Source organism: Pinus tabuliformis, chromosome Q, assembly GCF_031772625.1.
Source record: "Pinus tabuliformis cultivar Carrire ecotype Pingquan chromosome Q, CPIR1, whole genome shotgun sequence".
Taxonomy (NCBI): domain Eukaryota; kingdom Viridiplantae; phylum Streptophyta; class Pinopsida; order Pinales; family Pinaceae; genus Pinus; species Pinus tabuliformis.
This window is the reverse complement of record NC_142296.1, coordinates 1,122,788,218-1,122,795,815: the sequence shown is the minus strand read 5'-3', so window position 1 is coordinate 1,122,795,815 and position 7,598 is coordinate 1,122,788,218.

Below are 7,598 nucleotides of genomic sequence, written 5' to 3'. Positions count from 1 at the left end.
TAAAAGAAGTGAGGATTCCCTCTCATCCCTCTACTCACAATAGGTTTCCCACTAGTCCTTGACATGGGGGGTGACTTTAAGGAGTGAAAAAATAATCTTCTCCCTATTGGAAAAATCATGAACAGAAAAATGTCCTTCGAATAGATTTAACCATTTATCTATGGAATTTGCATCTATGTAACCTTCAAATATGGGATTTCAAAGTTTACTTGTACCTTAAATGGAGTAGCACTTCTAGGGTGGTTGTTGGATGAAAATTCATCGCCTGTGGGTATATGCTGAAGGATCTAGGAAACATTTTCCACCATCGTGTTCCTTTGTTTCTCGAGGGATTCTTAGAGAAATATTATGAAAGGATATCCTGATCCCTCGTCTTTCATTTCCTCTGCCATGGGAGATCATCAGGGTCAATGAGGTCGGTATTACAAAGGTTCAACCAGTTCAAGCCCTAACTCCTTATACCCCGACCTTGTTGGGGACATGCATAGAGAAAAACAGAGAAAGGGAAGACCAATCAGATACCACCAATCCATATTTATGAAGGAACTAAATGAAATACAGATATAAACATAAACATAGAGATACAACGAAAACAAAACTTCAATTCATTAATAACAACGTACCGAAAATTGTTTACATGAAGAATGGAAATAAACTAGCTCAAGCAATGGTAGCTTATCTCTGAGAAGATATGTGGTGGATACATGTCTTTTGAACTTAGTTACAATGAGGCTTGAAGGCCTATTTATTTTTGAGAAATAATGGAAAACCCTAAACATCCAAAAACCCTAAACCTAGGAGATGAAGCACCAAAATTATTTTGGCCCCGTTGGGGTTAATTGGTATATTAACTTCCCGAGGTCGTAGCTTTGGCATATGATCCTTATTCGATGCCTACGATACCTAGTTATAAATATATATCCTAGGAATAAAAATTCCAAATACAAACATATGTCATAGGCTATAGGTTTTCCCATTTTCCAAAAAAAATCATTTAGGGCCTCAAAATGGCTCTAGAAGTTCAGGACCAAAAAAACTACCAAAAAAATTAAATTGTGCTATAATTAAGGAAATTGAAAGAAACAATGGTGTGGGTCCACGTGGAATAGATAGGAGGCCACCAATATCCACCTGGATCAATTTCAGCCTTTCTTGTTGTCTCTATTGTGCCAACCACTAGGATTGCATTTATTTTTGTGGAACCCGGGGTGGGAGAAAAAAATTGAAAACTTGGTTGAACTAGAGAAGCTAGAACGTGTAGTCACGAAAATGTTAAATCTTGAGATTAACCAATTGGTGTCTTATTGTTGTAGTGTTTTCTTCTCAAAGATGTACGAAAAGAATCCACTTAAGATTGTGAATGAAAAACAATATCAACAATATAAATGGCTGCTAAACATTGTAGATCTGCAACAACTAATAGAAACAAAAACCTGCCAAAGTCATGATCTATGCCACAATCATAGTTAAACAAAAAAAAAACAGTAATAACTCCAATTATCCAATGGAAACCAAATATACAAAGAATAGATTTTCTGTGAAGGGAAAAAATAAATGTTACCAGTCCCCCTCTATGGGATGGGTTCTTGGCTATCCTCAAACGTCTTCAGCTTGTGTAGAGTCTCTCTCCTCTATAATGTGTAAACCCAACAAGAAAAATGGGGTGCGACAATGAAAATAATCAGAGTTACAATAGTGAGTGTAACAATGAAAATAATCAAAAGTGAATCATGAATGGAAAACCCTTATATTTATAACAAAATAATGAGTTATCCTTGAATAATGAGCAATAATAAAATATTATTAACCCCATTCTTGGAATATCCACTTGGATTATTTTATTATATTTGGTTAGGAGGGAAAAAGTATTTAAACTTTTATTTGGAAATAATAAATAAATAAATGATTTATTTATCATCTCAAGAAATTGGTTAAGGAATAATAAACAAATAATGATTTATTTAATTATTCCTAAGGGATTTAGTCAAATTTGACAAGGAATAATAATTAATTATTCCTAGAGAAAAATAAGATAATTAATAATTTATTTGTTGATTTTTCATAATTGGGTCAAATATGACAAGGAATAATAATTGAACAATGGTTTAATTAATTATTCCTAGAAGAAAATTAAATAAATAGTGATTTAGTTAATTATTCTTCATGGGTTTAATTATATATCACTTAACAAAGGTGGTTTATTAAGTAATTTTTCACAGTGAAAGCAATTTTACTATGGTAAAATTGGCTTTACATGGTATACTTCGATCCATCTAGTAAATTAGGCTAGATGATCAATTTTTTGGTGATAACACTTATGTTCATGTGGTGCAGGAAGTTGTAGTTGTGGACTAAAGGTTGACCATTCATCAATAATGTATTGATCTTTCACCCCAACTAAAGTCATTTTCGCTAGTTATTCCACTTTTTTTTATTCAAGGTTGCATCATGTGCTTCCAGAAACTATTTGTTGCACTAATCCTCCAATATCTAACCTTATTCTAGATATTTATTGAGGTGTTTTTAGGAATAATTATCTCCCACTTATGATCTTTTTCCTTCATTAAACAATCACGCAAAAAAATATTTAATTGCCATTTTTCTTTATAATAATGTGTAATGAACTTTCATGTGGAGGTGACTCATGAGCCCAAAATTTTCAACGGTTGAATGGATCATGTGGGGGCTTGGCTAAGTCAAAATTTTAATATTGGTCAGTTGCACCACCCTAGTTAGGATTTTCCCATCAATCAAATTTCCCATTCTAGTCAAAAATTTTATCCATGTTGATTAATTGTCTTTTATCAGCCTATTTACCACCTTTGGGTTCGAAGAAGAACCTTAACCTAACTTACATAATTTGGATGACTAAGATACATCTCTCATATCGCAAAAAAGATAAATTTGGGTGCTTCATTGTTTTAGATGAGTTGCAGAAGAGTGATACATCACTGTGATGAAGTGTATTACAAAGTTATCCCCATCACTTTGTGTTAGCAAGGGAGTACTGATGGGGTCAACCTTATAAAAATGTATTTTCCAAGATGAAATTAGATTGAGAATGAGATTAATTATAAAGGGTCTAATAATTGGAGCCTTAGGCTAAATTATCTTAGCCCTTGGTTTCCAGACACATCAACCCATATCCATGAGAAGCCTATATAAGGAACAAAATTCTAAGGAAGAGGGGAGACATAGATACATATTTCATGTAAAATTTGGTGGAATTATTATAGGAAGCCTCTTTGCACGTTCAAGTCAGCCTAACTTCGAACTATCAACCAAGGAGGGGTCAAGATCAAGGTGATGAAAGGGGATATTTGCATCCAAGGTATAGCACTATAATCATGTCATCTTCATTAATGTGTGTTTCAATATACATCCCCCAATTCTCATATTCATTTGGTTGGATTTGGAATACTTGGAAAGTCTAATATTAGATCTAGTAAATATTATATGTTTGGCAAGAGATCCAAGTTCATTGTTTGTGATGTGTGCAAGATGCAAGTGTGAGTAGTTAGGAAAACTTCTCTAGGAGCTAGAGTGAGATTCCAAGAAGCTACATCAATGATTAAGAGTAAAGGTATGCAAGCCTCTTTCCTCACCTCTCAATTTATAAATATTTGAAATAATCTAGATCTAGGAAATATATTGAATGGTTCACCCTCTATCTCTATAGATCTAGGGTAGGTGTGTAGAGTGTAAAGCTAATAGTAAATAATAAGGAAAATCAGGGTGACAGAGTTTCCAATCGATCTTTTTTATGTACTCAAATTGTTGGATTGGTTGGTTTTATTTCTCTGGTCGATCCTTCACTAATCATATTTATTAGTTGATTCTGACCAATCAACATTCTTCACATAGGTTTACAATTTGATGATGTTCCCCTGACTTAATAAGTTCTAATTTACTTTATTCTTTTCCTTTTGATTCTTTCCTCACCATCTTATTGAGATAATTTTGTAGATATTGTTTTATTGGTTATGCCTGTTTCAAAAAATATGTATGTTTTGTCAAATTTTATTTGCTTTCTTTATCTATTTTCCTTATTTACCAAAGAATTTAATCCTCCTCAATTTTTTCTTCTATGTAACTCGTGAATGAATGTGCTTATTTATGGTATAGATTAGCTATAAGATACTTCTTTTAAGGTATTTCTCATCAAACTTCTTATAATTAACTTTATTGTTAATTATTGTTACATAAATAAATAAATTACTTTTAAGTTATACAATAACTTCTTAACCCTCACGAAAGTGGTTTTCATCCAAGTGTAGGTCTAATAACACCCCCGAAGAGGTTTTCATCATCAATCCTACTCATAATCATTAATTTTATTATTTATTTATTCGAGCACCATTGTCGACTTTGTCAAACAACCTTCCCTTTCAATGTTCTTAATTGAACTACATCAGTCTATCAAATTTCCTCCATGACGAACAAACCTAGCCTTATAATATCTAATTTTAAAGGTTTCCCTTTAATTTGACTATCATATAAGAGAGCCAAACCTTCTTGCTTTATATCATTTTTCTTTATATGGAATTCATGTCATTATTTTTGTTGTATTTTCTAAATTTCTTGGTGATGTAATACAATCAATCAATCTTCTTCTAGTTGATTTAATTGTTAGATTCTTTGTTTCTTAGCTCTATCAAGAAACATGTTTTTTATCACAAAAACTAAATTCAAAATGGGTGGGGGGGGGGCAATATTGGTTCGTCACATTGATAATCCATAGAACTTAAATATGACTAAGGAATGATATCAGAAGGAAGAAAAGATGTCTTAAAAAAATCAATAATCATATGCTCATGATCACAACATTATGTGCAACATTGGATAAGACCACCATCAACATTAGTATCATAAATTGGATCTCCATCAAACTAATTATCGCTCACATCCCATTGCCCCTCTTGCACATGCAGGAAACCATCATTGTATTCTCTAGGGGATTAATGGGATCACGTTTTTCAAGGGTTTCATAGGATGTATCATTAAACTCAATATCCATGAAAAGGGTGAAGCTTACCTCATATTTACATGGCAAGGAGTAATTCTCAATAGGACCTTCTTCATTAATATTAGAGTCATATCATGATCATCATCTTCTTCAAGAAATCCTTCAATATGCTCCTCTTGATGATCCGAACAAGTCCCTTCTTCTTGCTCTTGGTAATCTTCTTCATCATATTCCTCTTCAATACCTTCAAAGAGATCTATGAGATATTCCCTTTAAAGGGCTTGGATTAAGTCTCAACGTTGTTCTCATAGTTTTTATATCTTGATCCCTGATACTAAATAAATTTTTCAATAAAATACCTTATGGAAGATATTCTCTTTGGGAGGAAAAAATATTTAAACCACTCTTTTTTTTATTTTCTTCAAAAGATTCCAAAAATAATATCATCAATGCATCTCCATAAATCACTTTATTTTTTGAATCATATATATTTAATATTACCACATGATCAATATTTTAAGAAGCAATACCATTAAATTTGGGACAATTAACATAGCAATCTGGGTAGAGATGCTTTGGATGTCGAGGGACATCTTGATATCCAATGCTTGGTATTTCTTATGCAACTCCCAATGAGAAATTTTTTATCCCATATAATTTTCATGACATGCAATTATGGATTCACCTTGGTGAATTCAAAAGTGAATTCAAAATTCCTTAATAAATGCTTGCTTCACCCTACAAGGATAACATTTTGAAGTTTAATGAAGAAATAGGGCTTTGTCTTCCAATGGAGTCACCAAACGATCAGGTTTATCCTTGTGTTCCATATGAGTCCAATCAAGAGAATGAAGCTTAGAATTTGGATCACGAGGATGTGGACTCCACTCCTCTCTGAAGATGGTGCCAAAAATGCTTCCCCAAAATTTAGCATGCCTAATACAAAGCACCACTAGGAAAAACCAAACCTTACGACAACAAGACAAAAGGGTTACCATTGTCACCTCAACATCCTTTTTCCTACTCTTTAGTTGTATTTGACCACAAGTGAAGTCTCCTACATCACCTAAAGGATACTCAATTACTATGGTTCAAGGTGATAAATATGAGGTCTATAAAGCGATAAAGTATCGCCAAAGCCTAGAAAGGCCTAGGTATTATATGCCAATGTTCAAGTACTTTAGTCCTAGACAAATGATTTGGTTGTTATAAGTTATGGTTTTGTTGATTTTCAATATTAGGGTATGCAATGTCATATAACATCCAAATAAAATGCCTATCAACGAGAATCAACAAAAAGGGAACAATGCCTTTTAATAGACACTAGGATTACGATTAGGAAATGGAATTTTATGGTAGAAAAATATGCATAAACAACATATAAGGCTAGCACAAGAATTAAAGGAGTTTTAAACATGCAAATGTTGGGAAAAATAAGTGTATTGCTGAATCAAATCAATTGTTGACACAAATTATCAACCAAGGTAAGTATACTTATTTCAAGTTTATCATGCATAGTATATGCAAGTAGAAATTGACAAGTAATATTAATTAATTCCTAATTATCGTTAAGGTATCCTTCTACAAGAGCTTGTCACTCAATCAAATCAAATTTGTTTGTAACTATTCACACTTTCAGCGGTGGAAATCAATTCAACAAAATTTTCACTACGAAACCCACACTTGCATGAAAATGACAGATTGCACATGAGATTAGAAATGGAATCACACTTGCAGAATAAAAAGCATTTGTCTATTCTAAGATCACTCTTGTAGGGAAAAGAAATAACACTCCTTGAAATCAATTCCTCACTTGCACAAAATCATTCAACCACAACCACACACAACCATCAATCCTTATGTTAACAAATAGAAATCAACAAACTCATCAATTGCATAACACAACAACTAACTAATATCATATATCAATAATGAATAATAAATTTGCAGTAGTCATTCAACAATAGTAGAAACACAACATTAGTGCAACTCACTGAAATTATAAGCTTTTTTGGATCCTCAATGATAGCTTTATATCGGTAAAAAGCAATCAAATCCAACCACCATATCTCTACATCCTCAAGTTTCAATTGAAAATAATGCAGATGCTTAAGTACCAGAAGTCAAATCAAAGGAAATTGGAACTTCAACCCTAGCCAATTAAGCGCACAACGTTTGATACAGTGAACATAGACTGGTATTCTTGAAAAAAGTAGCAATATGGGTTTTTATCCTTCTATTTCTTATCACTAATTAAATTAGTAAAATATCCTTAACCATGTTCAACGTCATAATCATGCCAAAGAGAATAACCTAAAATATCAATTAATTGAAGATAACTATATTGAAATATCAATTAATTATTCTCCACCATAAAAGAAGGGATATTTCCTAAGAAGGTAATTTAGAAGGAAAAAAAAAAAAACGAATACAAGATATTCCACGTCCTTTTTTTTAAGGATATCCCTTTCCTAACTAACTTGTAGTGTAGTCATATGTTAGTACAATCCACGAGGGTACAGTAACTTTTTTTATTTTTATAGCTAATGGCACCTACCCCTTAGCCTTAAGTCAAATTATTTTGATCAAGAGCGAACTTCAAGTATTTAGTCTCCAAATGATAGTTAATGAT